Below are 15983 nucleotides of genomic sequence, written 5' to 3'. Positions count from 1 at the left end.
CCTCAGCCTCCCAAAGTGCTGGAATTAGAGGTGTGAGCTGCCATGCCCAGCCCCTTCTAGGAGCTTTGCTATGTTACTTCATGGCGTTGGAAATAATGCACTGAACATCCAAATCCTACGGCTTTGAAACTATTGGAAATGGTGCAATCTGGTTAAGGATGTGGTTCGTTTAAGACAGTCCAGGTTGGGTACAGTGGCTCATGCCTCTAATCTTAGCATTTTGAGAGGCCAAGGCAGGAGGCTCACTTGAGCCCAGGAGTTTGAGACCAGCCTGAGCACCATAGTGAAATCTTATTTCTACAAAAAATTAAAATTAAAAAATTGGGTGTGGTAGTGCACGCCTATAGTCCTAGTTACATGAGGGGATGAGGTGAATAACTTGAGCCCAGGAGGTCAAGACTGTAGTGAAATGTGTTCACACCACTGCACTCCAAGCTGGGTGACAGTGTGATGAGACCTTGTCTCAAAAAAAGGAAGAAAAAGAAAACTTCCAGGGTCAAAAGAAGGACATATGTTTGGAGATAATTGTTTTCATTACAGAAGTTAGGTTTAAACATTATAAGGAACACATTTCTTGTTACAGAAATTGTCATCTGAATCATAATTAATATGTTAACAGCAATGATTCATATTAGTAGTAACAGCTAAAATTTCATGTCATTTTGGAGGTCCTCTTTAGACTTCCCACCTCCCAAGTAGAGTTAGCTCCCTCCGTTCCACTGTAATACCCACTGTGCTTTCAATCATTACTGGAACATTTGTCACCATTACTGCAGATCAGTATACATGTCTTTCTCCTATGTTGAAAGCTCTGGTAGTTTGGGGTCTGTGCTATTGGATTATTCTGCTCTATCTTCCAGCTGGGTACACCAACCTACCAGTCACTCATGCCCATTTATTGAAGATTTTATTATTTGATCACAATCCTCCTCACTACTCCAAGCTGTGAAATCATCCAGGGTGGCTTCAATATCATTGCATATCCTGGATTTATCAGTCTTTGGTGATCTCATCTTCAATGAGTTTTTCACTCTAGTTTTGCTATCTGTTCCCGTAGACACAGCCAGGACCTGGTCACTTACTGAAATTGTTCCCTGTCAAAAATTTCAAATTTAAAAGTATTAATCTATAACTACATCTTTCCCTCCTTCTAGCTATTTTTTCAGTTCTTCCTGATGTCTTTCAGCTCATCAAGTTTTCTTGTACATTAAACCCTTTATCTTCTCCTAGACCTCCAGTTTCTACTTTGTCACTTTCCCCATCATCCAGCTGAGGTCCTACAGTCCGTTTGGCAAGATCTTTTGCTCACTGCTGTTCATCACTTTTTTCAGCCAAACACCAACCGTGAAAGACCCCTGCTATCTTCTTTCTCCACAACTACTCCCTATAGCCAAGTACTACTTGGTACAGAAGGGCAAACTGCTTCCGTGAAGACACAATCATCAACTTCTAATGGGCTCCCCATATGTCTCAACTTAACTCATTCTCCCACTTTCACAACAACTATTTCACACTTTCTTCACTGTCCTCAGAATTCCAAGCCACCTGCACTTCTCTCATGCTGTTAGTTGATTGTTTTCTATTTTATCAGAGCAATAGAAACAACCAGACAAAAGTCTTTACCCTCACAGTAACAACTATTGCACTGTCTGTTTCTGCACTATTCCATCATTATTTTCTGATAAAATAGAGATATTATTTATTTACTTGCCTAAGACTAGACATTTCATTTACCTGTTCATTGGATCCCACCTGCTCACCACTTCTTAAAATCCCTGAAACTTTGAATATTAATGTCTTTTTATCTTCTGGATATTTCATTGCTTCCTTAAGTCAAATCTTCCCTCTGATATTGAAACATGTTGATATACACCTTATATTCATAAAAACTCTTCCTGGATCCCAATAACACTCAAGCCTCATCCTCCATTTCCTCTCTGTCAAAGCCAAACTTTTAATCTCAATGTCTCCATCCTCAATCTTTTACTCAGACAAAAATCTAGTGTGTTTCCTAATCATTGCAAAGAAAAGACTATTATTAGAGTATTCAAGGAAATCATGTTGATTGACCTCTCAGCAGAATTTGATAGAGTTAACCCCTTTCTTCTTCTTGATATGTTCTTCCATTGGCCTCTGGAACTCTTTCATCCTAGTTTTCTTCCTGCCTCCCTGGTCAATCTCTCTATGCTTCTTGGAAAATTCCTTCTCTACACAGGCATTGAATATTTTATTTTCTTAAAGTTCAGATTCTCACCCTCCTTTCCCTCTACAATATTGGTTAGGGATTCTATTCCAATCCATACTTTTAGCATTATTATCATACCAATGATTCAGCAAAGGCCTCTCTTCTTGAGTTCCAGATTTATGTGTATAACTGTCCACCAATACTTCTGCCTACTTCCTCAAATATCTTCAAATATGACAAAATCAAAAGCAATTGCATGATTATCTATCCATGTACAGGATAAAACAACCAATTTCTCCTTCAGTGCCTTTTATCTAGTAGAATAGCATCATCATTCACCCAGTTATATAAATCAGAAACTCTCTTCCTCGGCCTACATTTCTCTTTCATTCTCGAGGCCCATCAAAGACTTTTTACTGCGAATATCTGTTGAATTTCATTCCTTCTTTCCGTCTTTATGGTTGCTAACCTAACCCAAGCTGCCAACCTGTCCTACCTGAAGACCTATAGTAGTTCATTATGAGGTCTCCCCAAATCTACTATAATTCATTCTCCAATATCATGGTAAATTGATTATTTCAAAATACAAATATGATTATGTCCTCCCTACCTCACCCCTGTCTAAAACTCTTTAGTGTTCTCTATTCCTCTAAAGATAAGAAAACAGAAAGTACTTGTATTAGTTCATTTTCATGCTGCTGATAAAGACATACCCGAGACTGGGCAATTTACAAAAGAAAGAGGCTTAATTGGACATATAGTTCCATGTGGCTGGGGAAGCCTCATAATCATGACAGAAGGCAAGGAGGAGCAAGTCACATCTTATGTGGATGGCAGCAGGCAAAAAAAAGAGCTTGTGCAGAAAATCTCCCATTTTTAAAACCATCAGATCTCGTGAGAGTTATTTATTATCACAAGAACAGCATGGGAAAGACCTGCCCCCATGATTCAATTACTTCCCACCGGGTCCCTCCCACAACACGTGGAAATTCAAGATGAGATTTGGGTGGAGACACAGCCAAACCATATCAGTACTCAAGACATTGTTTGGTCAAGCTCCTGCCTGCCTTGGAAGCCCTACTTGACATCTTCTTTGCCTAGCCCTGTCACACTCACTCTGCTGCAGTTCCCCAAATGTGCCATGTTTCCTTCTGCAACAGGATCTTGACAGATGCAGTTCCCTGTGTCTGCATATTTGTCCTCTCTTTGTTGTTGAATAAACTCATAATCACCCTGATCTCTACTCATGTCACTTCCTGAGATGAACTTTTCTTCTCCTAGAATATTCCTTTCCTTCCAAGCCCCAATCTCATTTCCACATATACAGAGTATCATTACTTAATTTGGTCCATTCCTATCTCATATGACTGAATGTTCCATGAGACCTGGGGAGAGTGTATTTAGTACTTGCCCTTTATAAGAACTCAATAAATATTACTGATTGAATAGACATATGGAAGTATGGATGGATAGGGAAATTTAAAGTGCATTACATGTTCAAAATGTGAGCAATAAACTAAGATACAGTATCTATATATTTTATTTTTCATGTTTATTGTATTTTAATCAAGCTAAATCTATTACTGAACTTTTAATCTCTTATTTTTTTCTAATTAAGAAAAAAATTGAATTCTTTAACTTTTTTTATGAGAGTCCTAGACTTTTTATATTAAAATCATTATTTTAGAATAACCTCCCATCTCCCAAACCACCTACTTTACAATTCAAAATTCTCATAATATTCTACAGCAGGCAAGAAATATTATTTGGTCTAATGAAAATAACTTCCTTTTACTCAAATGTTTGGTATTCAATAATAACCATACAGTTAAAAAGGGAATTGAGATAATCTATTTTAATTCACTTTAATACATATTTATCACACATCTACAATTTGTCACAGTGTTTGTGAGAATATGAAAATGAACAGGACAAGGCCAGGCATGGTCGTGGCTCAGGCTTGTAATCCTGGCACTTTGGGAGGTCAAGGGGAGCAGATAACTTGAGCCCAGGAGTTCAAGACCAGCCTGGCCAACATGACAACCCAGTCTCTACTAACAACAGAAAATGAACAGGACAGATATTTAACCTGCTGGTATGAAGTTGCTAACAGAAAAGCTGGTAGTCTAATCATTTTATTGTAACATTTAATTATCTGTTGTTTGAGTTTCCAGGCCTTTCAAAACACTTTACTGAATAACTGAATAATACTGACCGAGAGTGGTCCCTTAATAGGACAATCTACACTCACAATAATTATTTTAATAAATTAGGGAGCACTCTGCCAAAGGAGACAAATGATAATATATGACCAGAGGAAGATAAACATGATTTTAATGAATGTTTTTAATCATCATTCACTCTTCATAATAACCTTTAGCTTAAAGACTGTATCAGAGTCACAAAATGAAAAAAAATAATAATTGACATCATAACGAACCCCAGGGGAAAAGACAGAAAATATAGATAATATCAATAATACCCTAAGCATGGGTATTGTTTAAAATTTAATATGTTTAAGCATATTAAATTTTGGCAAGAGTAATACATTAAGAAACGAATGCTTTTAAAAATATCGATATCAGAAAATTCAAAATAAATACAATACCTATTGAATGAGACTCTCTCTCCTGACACCTGCTTCTTGAACACCACATTCCTTGAAGGAATGATTCCCCATCTCCGAGTTGGCTTCCATTATTACTTTAAATATTGATTGATAATTTGCTCTGAGCTAGAAAAGCACTGAGCTAAGAACTTTCTACAAATAATTTCACGTAACCCTATAGGAAACTTATGAGCTAGGCACCGTTGCTATTCCATTTCACTGATGAAGGAAACTGTGGTGCAGATAAATTAAATAACTTTTTCAGGGTCACATGGTTAGTAAGTGGTAGAGCGAGGATTTAAAACCGTATTGTGTGACCCCAGTGCTCTTACCTGACTATAATATATTGGTATACTGTTGTCCCTCGGTATTTGTAGAGGATGGGTGCTAGGACTCCCCTTGGATACCAAAATCCATGAATGCACAAGTCCCTGATACAAAATAGTGTAATATTTATATATAACTTATGCACATCCTCTCATATACTTTAAGTCATCTCTAGATTACTTATAATACCTAATACAATGTAAATGCTTGCTAAATAGATGTTGTACTATATTCTTTAGGGGTAATGATAAGAAAAAATGTCTGTACATATTAAGTCCAAATGCAACTATTTTTTTTTTCTTTTTCAATCCACTGTTGGTTGAATGGATGCAGACCTATGAACAGGAAGGAATGACTGCACTTTCCTCCAATAAAATCTCCTAATAAATGAGTTTAAATTCACATAAGTGAAACAGGCACCAATTTGAGAAGGATGGTGTGTAATTTAGAAATCAAACAATGATCAATATACAACTCCAAAATATTGTAGGAATCATCACCTTTCTGCCTTGCAGTGAAAAGAGAAAAGTCATTTAGATAAGATCAAAACTGACCATCTGTGCTTTGTTTCATTTATTTTGTTTTACTTGGTTTTATTTTGAGAAAAGGTCTCTCTCTGTCACCCAGGCTGGAGTGCAGTGGTGCAATCATGTTTCACTGCAGCCTCTTACTCCTAGGCTTAAGCAATCCTCCCACTTCAGCTTCCTGAATAGCTGGGACCACAGGCACACACCATCATGCTCATCGAATTTTAAAACTTTTGTAGAAATAGGGTTCCACTGTTGTCCAGGCTTGTTTTGAACTCCTGGGCTCAAGTGATCCTCCCACCTTGACCTCCCAAAGTGCTGGGATTACAGGCATGAGATAGGGCCAGGGACAGTGTCTCCCGCCTATGATCTGTAGACCGCATGCCTCCAATTGGGTTTTAGTAATTTTTTTTCTACTTTTTCCTTTCCAAAATTTGTAACTAAATTTCTGATCAAACTTTGTAGGCCTTCACTGTTTTGTTTTGTTTTTATAAAAAGTATTGTTGCCTTTTACGGTAAATCTGAAATTGATCTCTCAAGCTAGGGGCAGGGAAAGAATGTTGAGTAGAGGGAGCCACATAGGACTGAGAACTATAAAACAGAGCAAATTACAGCCAAGAGAGTGTGATCTGTAACTGCTTGGTCATAGGTACATTAAAGGGCAAATTCACATGTTCACAGAAAGTGCTTTCATCACTCAAAGGGGCACTTCTGAAAACGACGACTCGCTGGAAATGAGAATGAGGAAGGTGAGGCTGAGGTCATCTGCTACAGTTACCTGCTTACTCATTTTAGCTACAGTGGGAAATGCTGAGGTTTTCAAATCAAACAATCTTGTCTTTCCCTTTATATTTCTCTTTGGTCAACAAGGAACTTTGTTTTGTATGTGTCAGGCATGAAGGAGAATGTTAACTCAAGATTAATCTACCTAAAATACTAAGACATCTAGTGTGCTCTTGTTAACTACTTGCTCGTTTTTGACAAAACACACAAACATATACACAAATACATACACATATACAAACACACAGAGTGTTCACAGATGTGCTTTTCACTTCAGTTGTCTGGATTTGGTAGTTGGAAACTGCAGCACGAGGGAGGAGGTGAGAGAGGAACACATATGGGGTTTACAATGCAGCATGTGTACAGCTTCATTGTAGACATTCAACCTCCTCCTTCTCAATATTTACTATCAAATGTCCTTCATTTACCTCCCTTTGGGGCACTTTGACAGCACGCAACTCCCGGACTCATCACATCGCAACATTCTTCTCTTCTTATTCTTTTCACTTCCCTCTCTTCTTTTTTCCTTTCCCTTCCCTCCTTCTCAGGGGCAAAATGCTAAAACAAACAAAAACAGGAAGGAAGGAAGGAAGGAAGGAAGGAAGGAAGGAAGGAAGGAAGGAAGGAAGGAAGGAAGGAAGGAAGGAAGGAAGGAAGGAAGGAAGAAGGGAGAGAGGAAAGAAGGGAGGGAGGAAGGAAGAGAGAAAGGGAGAGTGGGAGGGAAGAAAGAAAGGAGGGAGGGAAGAAAGAAAGGATGGAGGGAAGAAAAGAAAAAAGGCTGAGAGAGAAATAGAGAAAGGAAGGAAGGAAGGAAAGAAGGAAGGAAGAAAAAGAGAAAGAAAAAGAAAGAAAGAAGGAAAGAAAGAAAGAAAGAGAGAGAAAGAAAGAAAGGAAGGAGGAAGGGAGGGAGGGGGGAAAGAAAGGAAGAGAGAAAGATAAAAGGAAAGAATGAAAGAAGGAAAGAAAAAGCTAGTGAGCATGCAGGAGAAAGAAAGGAAGTGAGAGGCCAAATAGGTAGACAATGGCCAAACCATATATAAAAACAGAATTTTCACCCACAACCTACAGAAGTCAGAAATCTGCTAAGAATACTCACCCCCATACCTACAATAACCAGCCCAAGAAGCTGGCCTGCTACAGGTCAGACTTGTAGGAATCGAAAATGCTATCTCTATTAACGATCCAGGAAGCTAAACAATAACTTTCAGAAGAACAGACCCAAAATTGCCTGTGCTTGATTAATAGCTGACCACTCCCCCAATTTTTAACCCTACTTCAAATTTAGGATCAACCAGGAAAAGCCAAATATGCCCCCCTAATCCCATAGGATGCCTTTTTTCTAGTCAGCCCACCCGCAGGTTCCCCATGCCAACAGCCTCCAATCTGGGTACACCTGAAGCCTTCCCTCCTTTCCACTATGAAGCTTCCCCATTCCTCTGCCTGCCTTTGAGTATCTGCCAAAATGCAAGTGATAGTGATTGACTTCCTTAGCTACAGCAAGCTCAGAATACATAGCCTTTGTTCTCATTTGGTTGATCTTCATCTATTTTCACAGAAGAAAGAAAACAAGAAAGAGAAAAGAAAAAAAATCTCATTACTAATTGGTATCTTGGTACTCTGTTTTCATTTTCTACATATCCAATAAATAGTATTAATAATTTCTTGAGGGCATGGGTTCTTATATATGCACATACATACATTTGCATTCCCAGACATTCCTAGTTAAAGGTCATTAATATAGTAGATAATGAATAATACTTTATTTAAATTATTAATTACACTATGATATTTTGTTTCATTTAATAATTCTTTTGACTTACATATCAAAAGAACCTTATATATGAATTTAATGCAACATCCATCTCAAATTGGGGAGCTAAATTGTACAAATGTAAAATTGCATCTTATAAATTCCCAACTGTGGGAGACCATAATATGCCACCCCAAATGTTCTTGAGCTGAAAACAACTAAGAAGATGCAGATGCTGGAAGCTCTCTGCCTTACCTCTATCTACTTAAAATCAGGATATAAATTTATTTTAAAAAAAAATCCTGCCTCCCCTCTACCAGGAATAATAAAGGTTAACAACTTTAGACCCCTGTCATGTGGAGATAATACCAGAGGAAGCTACATTAGCCAGATTTACTAACCAGCTTTCATCTGCCAGTTATTTGCCTTCCCCCAAGTTCCACCCTTAGATACTTTTCTTGTCATTTCTCTAAACATTTATCATTCTTTGTTGAAGATGCTGTATAAATAAGCTGAAATTCAAAGTCACCTCTTTGAGAACTTCTCATTCCCTAGTTCTCTCCCATGTATATATGAAACATATGTGTTAATAAACTTCTTTTGGGTTTTTTTTTCTTGTTAATCTGTCTTTTGTAACAGGGGTCCATTCCAACCAAGAATCTGTGGGATTATTCTTTCTTTAGCTAATCAGTAACCTTATAAGACTTCTGACTGCTGCTTGTGTCCCTACTACATTATGCTGTTTTTCATACTTAAAACAAGTTCTGAATGTACATATAAATTATATTAATGCATGTATCTATCTCTCATACATATGTATCAATAAATTATTTTATAAATTTGCAAAAAATTATACTTCAATGTACACATTTGATATGGAAAGTAATATCGTGGATATTATTGTTACGAGGTCTTTGGGGGTGTTGCTTTTCTGGCCGGAAGCCTCTCTGGCCAATGGCGCCTTTGTCTGAGTTCTTATCCTTCATTCAGGAAGAATGAGGTATGCAGACTAGTGGAGAGTGAGCAAGAGAAAAAGAAGCTTTATTGAGTGTTATAACAGCTCAGAGGAGGCCCACAGTGGATAGTGGGTAGCTCCTCTCCATAGGCAGGTTGTCCTGTCAGGTGTTCAGCTCTCAGCAGAGAGGAGGCCCTGGAGTGGGGGCCTCCCCTCCAGGCAGATCATCCATAGGAGCATTCAGCTCTCAGAAGAGAGGGTAGCTCCTCTCTGCAGTTGGTCAACCCAACAGTCTGCAGCTTTCGGCAGAAAGGAAGACCTGAAGAAGTCTGCTTTGCCTTGGTTGAGTCCAGGGATTTTCTTCCCTTCAGAGGGAAGTACAGATTGATTAGTCCGTGAGCAACCATGAGTGGGCCAAAGAAAATGCACCATGAGTTTCTCCTCTGGTAGGCAAGACTGGAAGCCCAGTCCCCAGGCTTCAGGCCCTCCCTGGCCTGAAGGTGGGGCTTCACCATGGCAGCCCCCTTCCACCCAGGAGCGAATCTGCCTCCCACAGCTTCATGGCACTCAGGCTGTTTATGACAAGGGGAGCCTGCAGGCTGCATCCCCTCGGTTTCTCTCTCATGCTTCTAGGGGTCAAAGTCCGGAAGTGGCAGGAAGCTGGCATGTCACCATTGCCCTGAGCATGCCCACTACGACAGCACCCAGGCACAGCCCCAACTTTGCTCCACAATCAGAGCAGGTCCTGGGAGCAGGGAAAGGCCAGGCAGTGGAAGCAGGCACTTCTGAAGTCTTTGGAGAGCACGTGAAACTTCCTGGGCCCCGAGCACAGAGATGTCTGGGTCCCCACCAGGGATGGGTACCTGCAGCTGCAACTAGGGAGCTCCTGCCCAACCAATTCAGAAGGGGCGAGGCTTCCCCTTGCCTGGCTCTCGCCAGTGCTGGGAACGTGCAGCCCCGACCTTGCCTCTGAGATTGGAGAGGGCACTTGGAGCAAGGAGAAACCAGATACTGGGAGCAAGCACTACCAAGCCTGCAGTGAGACGAAGGGTTCCTTTCCAGGGCCCCAAGAGCACAGAGACAACCGGTCTGGAGTGCAACATGGCAGTTGCAGTGGCACCTGGGGAGGGCAGGGCTCCTGCTTGCTCTGTGGAGTGTATAGCCCCAGCCACATCTCCCTGCTGTAGCTGGTGTCTTGGCAGCGGCCACTATAGATGGGTCACTGCTGCCATCATTATGATCTATTTAAAATGGTGTCTGTTTTGGGGGCAAAGTAGTTAAACTCCCTTTTCACCCGAAACTCTTCTGAAGTAAAAATAGTGATGCTGATATTAATAATAAAGCTTGTATAGTTAGAAAGTATTAAAAGGAAATAAAACCATTATAAGACTGAGAATAAAAAGAAGTGGCAGGGGTTCATTGTTAGACAAGAGATTTTGACCCATTTCTAGAAGACAGAAAGCCAATAAGACCAATGTAGAGAATTGTGGAGGATGTCAATGAGTATTTATGGAGGTTATATGTCTTTATATTTATTATATTAAAATGGATTTTTAAAATGTAAATATCATTTATTCACTTAAAAATAAAAATAAATTCACTGAATTAAGACAAAGAGCAATTTTATGAAAAATAAATATATTTTCAAAAAAAATGAGAGAGATACATTGATTTTCATTCTTGCAAATATCTTTTATGTCTGATTTAGTAGAAGCCAACTGAATTCTCATATTTGTTTGCTGCATTAGATCCGCTTGAACCTGGGAGGTGGAGGTTGCAGTGAGCTGAGATAGTGCCACTGCATTCCAGCCTAGCAACAGGGTGAGACTCCATCTCAAAAAAAAAAAAAGTGTACTGGCTTATCTTGTAACATGCTCTTTTACTCATAAATTATGATATCACATATACCTGATTTATTTAGAAAATATTGGCACAGAGAATTATGCATTATTTTCCACATGTTGACCCATTTAATTACATAATAATAATTATCACGTTTATAAAAATGATCAGCAACCTGACCAGAAAAGTCTTTTAGAATCTGAAGATGTCAAGCTGTGGTGATAGATACAAGTTTTCTAATATCCTAATTTTCATTTGAAACTCAAATTTTATCAATGGAAACCTATTATTTTCCTTGAAGTGACAGATTCACTTTGTTTATTTTTGAGAAAAAGCCTGCAAAATATCCAAATCTATTTAATCTTCGTGAGTCTGTTGCTATCGCAGAAAAGTAACAAGAGGTAAAGGGTGGCTTTAAGACCACTGTCTTTCTCCTATGATACTGAGATACTAAGAAGCACTTCCTAAAGTTGATGGAACATGAAACAGGAGTTCAGGAATATTATTTATATTTGTACACATAACTATAAGTAAAATTAAACACTAAAACTAAATCTGATTTTTTTTTTTTTTTCTGAGACAGGATCTTGGTATCACTGTTGCCTAGGCTAGTCTTGAACTTTACCTAGCTGTTGGACATATTTTTTAAAATAGGGCAGAGCAAAAAGAAAAAAAAAAAGTAGGTAAGAGTTCCTATCTCTTACAATAGAGCTGTGTGGTCTAAAGTTGGTGCATCCCAAAATGAAGTTATTATTGTTATGTAAGTTACTTTGCGTTAAGGTGACCATCAACTGTAGAATTGAAAACAGAAACAGCAGAAATCAATAGGGCTAGTAATGGGAACAGGAGCAAGAAACTTTAGTTATTAATTTAATTCTGTTCTATACTGCTTGCTTTAAAATAAAAAATTCAAGCTTTTCCAATATGATGTATGGTGTAATAGTTTGGTTTTACGAAATGGTGTGGTCTAATTTGAAACTATATATTATTATAAAAATATTGAATTATAGTATTTAATGTTATAAAATTAAGTGATTGTAATATTTAAATATTTAATTCATATGAATAACATTTTATATAAATTATTATAATATTAAATATAATGGAGGTAATAAATGGGTGATTATAAAAGTCTGAAATGGAGACACCTTTTGAGGCTCTTACATGCATGGGTTCTTTATAAAGCTTTCTTGCAAACAGAATTGTAAGTTAACAAAACAAGCAAATTGATAACATGTGTGCTGAAGTGGTTTGTGGTAAAAAGTAGTTGATTGTGAGAGGTGAAGCCATCTGGACTGCCTGCCCCAAGTAGGGACTTGGAGAATTTTTCTGTTTTACAAGAGGATTGTAAAATGCACCAATCAGCGTTCTGTAGCTACCTAGAGGTTAGTAAAATGGAGTAATCAACACTCTGTAAAATGGACCAATCAGCAGGACATGGGTGGGGACAAGTAAAGGAATAAAAGCTGGTCACCCCCAGCCAGCAGGGGCAACCCACTCGGGTCCCCCTCCACGCTGTGGAAGCTTTGTGCTTTTGCTCTTCACAGTAAATCTTGCTGCTGCTCACTTTTGGGTCCGTGCCATCTTTGAGAGCTGTAACACTCACCACAAAGGTCTGCAGCTTCTTTCTTGAAGTCAGCAAGACCACAAATCCACCAGAAGGAAGAAACTCTGAACACATCTGAAGGAGCAAACTCCAGACAAACCACCTTTAACAGCTGTAACACTCACCACAAAAGTCCACAGCTTCATTTTTGAAGTCAGCGAGACCACGAACCCACTGGAAGGAGCAAACCCCAGACACAATTCTATAATTTGATTCTGTAGTTTGAAATGCATCAAAGAAAGTAGGTGGATTGATGGATAATTAGAAGAATGGACTGGTGGGTAGTATTAAATAAAACCATTAGAATAAAAGATTAATTTTAAAACCTAAGTAGAAAGTATGTGTGTATTCGCCCTACTGTCTTTTTAATATCTCTTCTACTTAAAACTTTTTGTAATAAAATAGGATTTTTTTTTAAATTTGCAGACAAAACAAAGTGAAGTAAAAAATCACATAAAAACCTCTATGCTTTCCTGTCCTTGCTTTTGATAGATCCTGAGTTTATGTCAGCCATGAGGTCTCTTTTCAACAGAAAGTTCAAAATCTGTTCCTGTTAGTATGACAAAGAGGCAATTCTAATTCTGAGCAGAGATGTGAGAGGAAGGAAAATTGTGCTTTCAGACTGGCTCGCCATTCCTGTGGCCACTTCGATACAGACACTAATGGAAGAGTTTCATTTTAGCAATTTGCCTTAGCAGTTCTTACAATTTGTCTCCAAAATTGATTTGAGGACTAAACACTATAAAATTCTTGGCCTTGGGAATAAATATTTAATTTTTCTATAAAATGCAAACATACCTATTTGACCTTTATTGTTATTATTGTTGTTTTTGTGAGAAACTTTAAAATTTAAGAATTGCCTATAAGAGGATTACCAAGAGACATCTCAGGGTCTCAGGATTAGAGGTGGGAGTGGGGATTAACATAAAAGAATAAGTTGGTTTCATCAAGAAAAAATAGATTATTCAGAAATTCTGAAGAGCATCACATAGATTCACTTTGTGAATCCCCTCTGGTTTCAATTCCTCATCTTCACTCTCAATGCTGAGAGACCCTGCACAGACCATTTCATCAAGAATAAGTACAACTCCCCTATCTGCTGTCTCTAATATTTCAGAAACACTAAATGAGAAGAAAGGAAATGAAGGTATCATAATAATTTCCAAGTACTATCTTCCATATTTTAGGTTCTAATATTTAGTGGTTCTTTCTTAGAAGTCTACTATACCTGCCTAAGAACTTTCTATATCTTTTCTTTTATCCTACTTAATCTGGCCATCTATTATTACAAAGTGAGGAGGGAAAAGCAGGTTCCATGTGTACCACAGTTTTATTAAGTTTTATTAAGTTCAGCATTCTTTTCAACCACGGAGCGAGACCACAGTAGAAACTCTAGCAAAACATCTGCATTTATTCAGGCAATTGGGTTCAGGGAGATTTGTTTTTGCTTTTTTTTTTTTTTTCCCTGCTTTTTTCATAAATAAAAAGTTTCTTACTCATTATGAATTATGTTGTTGCTTTTGTTTTGTAACAGATATAAAGTTAGAAAACATCTTAGTAGCTCTTCACCTTTGCCCGTAGTATTCTCTACTTAGAAATGGAGACATAGAAGTTTTATCTCCTAAGTTAAAAATAACAATGTAGGAAATGCAAGGGTGAATTCAGCAGCAAGAAACTGCTAATTGGCAAGTTTGAGTTTGCTTAGGCAGTGTTAAGGGAGAAGATACATATTTTGAGTAACACAAGAGAGACTCTTTGCAAACACTTCACTTCACTTCAGATTATGTGGTGTTAAAGCAGAGTGACTCAGTGTCAGGACTAAAGGATCTTAGAAGCTAATAGCTTGCCTGTACCCAAAGCACCCCACAAGCCTGTGTAAATCTCCTCAATTAACCTCCATTTAAAAAAAATAGATAAGTAAACAAAAATAATCCACTGAGCAGAATCTCCAGAGCATCATGGAAACAAATGCAATACGTCATTTTTCTTCCACAAGAACAGAGGAGGGAGAGCAAGGGGGAAATGGAGAAGGTTTACACATGAGTGTGGACAGGGAGGTGTCTAAGGATGTTGAGGCAATAAGTCATATTAACTCACATTAATAACCATATTTATGTTTCAATCATAGACCTAACCAATCACACAACTTCATAATCTAAGTCCCATCACATCCCTGTTGAAGGTGTAATGCCTGGTGTTTACTTTTCATCCTGTTATAGGATAGGTTGGATTGAAAATCCAGGGAGCAAAAATTTCTTGTAGATTTTGTCTTACACTCTAATTAATGAAGCCATCCTCACAAGGTTAATAAGAATTCTGGACAGGAATATAATTATAATTAAGCAGTCCTTCAACCCACTTCCTTGTAACCAAAAGTCACCTAACACTAGTTACTGATCATTTGCATTTCCTTTGTTTCTACAGATAGGATTTCTCATGTTAGGATCATAAGGCTTTGGTTTAAGAGTTGCTTAAGCAGATCTTGACTTCAAGCAGAATAACTGACACTAACCAATTTGAAGACCCCTACAGAGAAAGCAAATCAGCATAAGAATTCCCTTTCTTTGTCTCCCTGTCTCATGACTTCAGTATAGCCTCTTGACCAATCAACAATCTCCACACTTTAGTCCATTTCAAAACCCTTAAGAACCCTAACTCTAAGCTCCTCAGGGAGACTGATTTGAGGTTTCCTCCTGTCTCCTCATTCAACAGCCCTATTATTAAATTTCTTTCTCTTCTGCAACTTGTTACCATGTATTGACTTGCCATGAGCACAAATCTATTACATTTACACTAAAATCACTTTATTTCACATAGTTTCTCAGATTTTGGTATCTACCAGATGGAAGAAACCAGATTCTCTGAGGCTTAATGCATAACTCCAGCACATTTTGAAAGTCCTAACTTTCTGAACAGGACCTCAGGAGACCTGGGTTGTACTCTTAACTGTGACTTTTACTATCCCATTTATCTTGAGTAAAGTTTTTAACCTTCCTAGAGTCTTAGTTCCAACATTGGAAACTCAATAGCGGACTACAAAGTTCTATCTTGTACCTTCAGTAAGGGTGTTATAAAGGAGCTGGAGGGAGGATGATGGTGATGATGGTGATTGCTAACATTGATAAGGCATTTGCTACATTTGAGGACTATGCTAAATAGCTTCAAATAACATTTTACTTTATTCTCACAGATCTCCTGTAATGAGTGATCTAAGATTTATCTTACATTGTGGAGGAGAGAGTATATTTCAGCATGTTCACTAATTCTTGCAAAGCAAATATTTTTTACCCACCTTCCTCCCCCAGGATTTCTAGAGATGTCAAAAAAGTTTGGTGTATGTGAAAATTCTTTAGAAATGGTAAAGCAAATGCAAATGTGAATTACTATTTGGCTCACCAGT

This window comes from Macaca nemestrina, chromosome 8 (genome assembly GCF_043159975.1).
Source record: "Macaca nemestrina isolate mMacNem1 chromosome 8, mMacNem.hap1, whole genome shotgun sequence".
NCBI lineage: Eukaryota > Metazoa > Chordata > Mammalia > Primates > Cercopithecidae > Macaca > Macaca nemestrina.
Note: the sequence above shows the minus strand (reverse complement) of the source record.